The sequence below is a fragment of the Cetorhinus maximus genome, chromosome 24 (genome assembly GCF_964194155.1).
Source record: "Cetorhinus maximus chromosome 24, sCetMax3.hap1.1, whole genome shotgun sequence".
Taxonomy (NCBI): Eukaryota; Metazoa; Chordata; class Chondrichthyes; order Lamniformes; family Cetorhinidae; genus Cetorhinus; species Cetorhinus maximus.
In genome coordinates this window covers 24,351,740-24,357,831 of record NC_135902.1, presented here as the reverse complement: position 1 = coordinate 24,357,831, position 6,092 = coordinate 24,351,740, and the positions used below count along the sequence as shown (strand labels likewise).

Here is a 6,092-nt window from a genome sequence, read left to right as displayed (position 1 = left end):
GCTATGGGTATCCATATGGGTCCTAGCTATGCCTGCCTTTTTATGGGATATATGGAACATTACTTGTTCCAGTCCTACTCGGGCCACCTCCCTCAGCTCTTTCTCTAGAACATTACCACTATTTCCTGCTCTCATCATGAATTGGAAAACTTCAACAACTTTGTTTCTAATTTACACCCTTCTCTCAGTTTCACGTGGTTTTCCTCTGACTCTTCCCTTCCCTTCCTTGACTTCTCTCTCTCAACTTCTGGCAATAGTCTATGAACTAGTACTCACAATAAGCCCAGTGACCCCCACAGCTACTTCAACTACACTTTCTCATAGCCTACACCCTGTAAGGACTCCATTCCATTGTAGTCATAGCCATAGAGTCATAGAGGTCTACAGCACAGAAAAAGGCCCTTCGGCCCATTGGGACTGCGCTGGTCAAACAAGTACCTAACTATTCTAATCCCATTTTCCAGCACTAGGCCCATAGCCTTGTATGTCATGGCATCGCAAGTGCACATCCAAATACTTCTTAAATGTTATGAGGGTTTCTGCCTCTACCACCCTTTCAGGCAGTGATAACAGATTCCCACCACCCTCTGGGTGAAAAAATTCTTCCTCACATCCCCTCTAAACCTCCTGCCCCTTACCTTAAATCTATGCTCTCTGGTTATTGATCCCTCCAACAATAATTCCATTCTCTCAGTCCCTCCATCTCCATCGCATCTGTTCTGATGATGCAACCTTCCACACCAGCATTTCTGAGATGTCTTTTTTTCTCAATCAAGGACTCCCCCACCGTGGTTGACTGGCCCTCTACTGTGTCCACCACATTTCCCACACTTCTCTTATCACCCCTTCCCCTCCCTCCCAGAACCAGGGTTGCCCTTGTCCTCATCTCTACCCCATCAGCCTCCATATTGAATGGATCTTTTTCCATCATTTCCACCACCTCCAGCATGATGCCACCACCAAACACATCTTCCCCTCTCTTCCCCAGTCAGCTATCGGAAAGGACTGTTCGCTCTGTGATATCATGGTCCACTCCTCAATCACCCACAACACACTATACCTCTGCCCACAGCACCTTTCTATACAAATATAGGAGATGTAACACCCTTCCTTTTACCTCCTCTCTCCTCACCATCCAAGGCCCTAACCGCTCCTTCCAGATAAAGCAGCGATTTATGTATACTTTTTTCAGTTTATTATGCTGTATCTGCTGCTCACAATGTGGTCGTCTCTACACTGAGCAGACCAAACGCAGATTAAGTGATCACTTTGCGGAACACATCCATTCAGTCTGCAAGCATGATGCTTTTTCATCCTCCACCTTGCTCTCACACTGACATCTCTGTCCTTGGCCTGCTACAATGTTTTCAGTGAAACTCAACGTAAACTTGAAGCACAGCACCTCATCATTCAATTAGGCACTTTACAGTCTTCTGGACTCAACATTGGGTGCAACAATTTCAGACCGTAATGTTTCTAGCTTTTCTTTGCATGTTTTGGTTTTTCTCTTAATTTTGCTTTCAGACAGCAGCTCACTTTCTCTAGACACAACTTTTGTTTCTTTGTTTCTTTCCTTGCACCATGCATCACCATTTTGGCCTTGTAAAACTAACTCTTCTGTCATTCAATCTCTCCTGCCTTCTTGTTCCACCCGCCCCTTGTGCAAATCCTATTCCACCTCCAACTTTTCGCAGTTCTGATGAAAGGTCATCGACCTGAAACGATAACTCTATTTCTCTCTCCACAGGATGCTGCCTGAGCTGCTGAGTATTTCCAGGATCATTGGCTGTTTGTTCTAAATCATTTGTTTTCTGGGTTTAACAGTACACTTGAAGCTGAACAAAGACATGAACTGAAGTTCACTCTGGTATTTTTTCTAAACGTACTTCCTGAAATGGGGTTGAATGACGCCAAATTAAACCAATGAGAAGTTTAGCTTGGATTTTTCCTCCAATCACCAGTTAGCTCAGCGTGTAGGCGGGGCTCTCTCTTGGGTTTAGGATCTGAATTCGAATCACTTCGGAGCTCGCTGTGTTAGTCCGTCACAGTCCGAGCTGGGATTGGGAACTGTAAACTGATACCGGCTGACCACTGATTCGAACGGGTGAGTCCTACACAATTTATATTCTATTTCTGTTTTTATTCAAACTTATGTTTGATGTGAAACTATTATTTCGACTTTCTCCTTTCTGCTGGTCATCTGTTTCGACTTTGCTTTAGTAATTTTTCTAAGGTTGTAATTCATTGTGAAATATTTACTTGGGAGAGATGCAAAGATGCACAAAACAGAAACACAATAAAGAAATGTACACACAATGAACCGAGGAAGAGATGGGAATATTTTCGGACATCACTGCAGATGTTTCCCGGCACTGTCCGTCGCAGCAGATGCTGGTATCGGAAATGTTATAGCAATGAAATGTTATAAGTAACCACTCAGGTCTCTCTCTCTCTCTCTCTGAGTGCTAAACCAATGCCAATTTCACACTCAGACTTGGCGTGCATTGTGTGTCGGGGATGGAAGAGCGAAAAGCAGCTAAAAATATCTGCATTTTTCAAATGGAACTGCTTGGAATTCAGACAGATGTGTTACAAATGCAGAAGCAGAAGTTTGTTTTCTTTAAAGTTATCGCCTTTTTTCATGAGGACTGTGTTTTTCTATTTGTGACTGTCCAAAAATTCGCGATGAATAGACATCTTGCAGCGATCGCAAAGCAGCAATCCTGTGGGATCTAGGTTGCACTTTGAACTTGGAGAGAATCTTGATTACTTTGCATGTTAATCTGAGATAAAGTTATATCCTTGAAATCATTACAACATCCCCGTTGCCTAGTGTGTTGGCATTGGTCTGAGATCTGGCTCCCATTCCGAGTTAGCTCAGATGGAGGAAAGTAAAGTTGCTGCACTTGGTCTCAGCATCCTTGGGCTAGGACGGGGAAACTTGACCAAGGAACAGGAGTAGACCATTTAGCCCCTCTAGCCTGCTCTGCCACTCAAGGAGATCATGACTAATCCATCTAACTCGGTATGTTCACCTTTGATATATGCCTTTGGTTAACAAAAATCGTAATTTTTAAAAATTAACAAATGATCTTGTCAATTGCCACATGCAGAAGAGACTACCAAACTTTTACCACAATTGTGTAGAAATATTTTTTGACTTCACTCCTGAAAGGTTTGGCTTCAATTTTTAGGTTGTACCCCTAGTCCTAGACTACCCAACAGTAGAAATAGTTTCTCTAACTATCCAATCTGTTCCCTTCAATATCCTGAAAACTTTCATCAAGTCACCCCTTAACCTTCTAAATTTCAAGGAATATTAACCCAGTTTGTGTAACTTCTTCTCATAGTTTAACCCTTGGTGCCAAGGTATCATTCTGGTAAACCTACACTGCACTCACTTCAAGGCCAATACATCCTTCGTAAGGTGTGGTGCCTAGAACTGCTCAGGGTACCCAGGTGCGATCAAACCAGGGCTCAGTATAGCTGCGACATGACTTCTACTTTCTTGTATTCCAATTCTCTACATATATTGGCTAGCATTGCATGAGCATTTTTTATTATTTTTTTCTACACCTCATGATGTTTTAATGATTTATATACCTGGATCCCCTACTCTCTTTGAACATTCACTGTTTCTAGCTTTTCACCATTTATAAAGCACCCAAAGTGGACACCCTCACACGTGTCTACATTAAAATTCACTTGCTACAATTTTGCCCATTCACTTAATTGATTAATATTTCTGTTTCAATGCACACTGTTTACATGTTTCAATGCACACTATTTACATTGTCGCCTAGTTTTGTATCACCATCAAGTTTAGATAGGTGGCCTTCTATCCCATCATTTGTCATTAATAAATACAGTGAATAATTGAGGACACAACACAAATTCTTGTGGGGCACCACTAGTCACACCTTGACCATTATCTCTACTCTCTGTTTCCTGTTTAGCCAGTTTCCTAATCAGGACTTAATTTGCCCTCAATTCCATCCCGTGAGCTTTAGCTAACAAGCTCTTATGGGGAATTTTATCAAATACCTTCTGGTGGTCCACATAAAAAAATCCATAAACATTCCCATGCTCACTCTAAATCAGGTTTGCATGACCTACCCTTTCTAAATCTATTCAGGTGTATTTAAAAGAGAATGGGCATGCTTGGAATTCAGGGATCTCCATTTGAGCATTGTCTGCCAACCTTCATCTCTAACTTCGATTACCAGAAAAATATGTATAGCTTCCTTGTTTTTTTTAAAGAAAGGCTTAATGTCAGCAGAAATCGTAATGCTGCTACTGGGTCAAAGCAGAATTATAATGAGATAACTTCAATACTGGCTGATATGGACAACTCTATAACAATGGCACACTGAGAATCTCAACAAAGGTGCATTATAAGGCATTATAATTAGCACTCTGGTTATCTTTGGAGGCAACTTAATTCTATTTTGGGGCTGTTACTGTTGTTTAATGGGGCTGTTAATGTTGTTTTATTGATTGGGATTTCACACAGCAGTGGTTGATATATGAGAACATCTGTACTGAAAGATTAATAATTGTAATCTGCCCACAGCGAGTTTATTGAGTGATAATATTAGCTACCCTTAAAGGTTATATATATACAGTTTTTCTTTAGCACCGCTGAAGTAAAATGATGGAAAACTCTGATGTACCAAGCCACAAAGCATGGAAATTCCCTCCCTAAACCTTTCTGTCTCTTTACCTTGCTTTCTTTTTATAAGACGCTTCCTATCTACCCCTTTGACAGAGCTTTTGGACATCTGTCCCAATATTTCCTTATGTTTTATAATCTGCCTTGGATGTTTCATTAGCTTAAAGGCACTATATAAATGCAAGTTGTTATTGTTGGTTTTGATTTTGAGATGTAAATGAGATCTGGTTCTAATTTTCAAAAGATAGTAACTCTGCTTGTTCCCCAAATAATTTCAAAGTCGAAATTTACTGAGGGGAAATAATCATTATATATTTCTCCATATACTTAGATGAAAAAGTCATTTTGGAACTTTTGATCTCATTACCACCCATTCATAATTCTGAAATATAAGACAAATTTTATAATATTGTAATAAAAGCAAAATATTGCAGGTGCTGGAAATCTGAAATAAAAACAGGAAATGCTAGAAAATCTCAGCAGGTCTGGCAACATCTGTAGTGAGAGAAACAGAGTTAATGTTTCAAGTCCGTATGATTCTTCTTCTGTTAATCTTAAATTGGTTTCCATACCGTACCTGGATCATTGCAATGGCATGTAGCGGTAACGCAGAGGAAGATAAGTTGAAAACCATGCCGATTTACTTTCAATAAAATCCTTCAAAATGTTGTAATTCCACTGCCATGACAGTTCCTCATCTGTCTCACCAGACATAGTTAAACATACACTTCAATAATATAATAAAACATTAAACAAATTAATAATTTGAAAAATAGTATAACTTGCACTGTTCGTATTGACTGCTCCAAATATTTTCCAATGTATGGAATCAAAGCACTTTGTCAGGATCGTCAGTATCTCCAGCGTTAGCCACACATAAGTCTTCACCTCCCTGGCATATTTAATGAATCTTTAATATATTAAAACACATATCTGTGCACACCTCCTATCAACATTGTAAATTCCCATGTCCACATTTCTGATGGAAACTGTTTGTATGATTTGCCATGTTGTAATTACACGCTTCTACCATGGGGAATATTATATGACTTTAAAGTGGAGAAAGAATTATGTCTGCATGTCCGGATAGAATTATCCTCTGGCCTCTAGTTTTGCTTCACCTGAATTCCAAACTTGGTTTTGACTTCCCATTTTGCAATATCATGGGGTGTTGACTGATAATATATTGAAAATTTGCCTATAGTTCACACTTAAGTCCCTGTGACATGATTATATGTCAGGACTACTTTTTATATACTTACTCCTGGCTGATTCTTCCTTTGTGGTCTCTGGTCTTCCTGTTGTTCCATCTCCCAATGTGAACTGCTTTTGTAAAATTAAATTAGTATTTCATACCTTACCTGCATAATGGCATCTGGTTAGGCCATAGGAAAGTATCCGACATACCCACAGAATGAAA

General features: G+C 39.8%; 1 protein-coding gene across 1 annotated transcript in view; it reads left to right on the top strand.

Annotated features, from left to right (window-relative positions):
- The first annotated feature begins 2,033 nt into the window (after positions 1-2,033).
- Positions 2,034-6,092, top strand: part of pik3r6 (phosphoinositide-3-kinase regulatory subunit 6) — a 125,067-nt gene continuing 121,008 nt past the window's right edge. The window contains exon 1 of the mRNA XM_078570868.1: positions 2,034-2,104. The gene's annotated coding sequence lies outside the window, so the exon portion shown is untranslated. The remainder of the gene's footprint in view (positions 2,105-6,092) is intronic.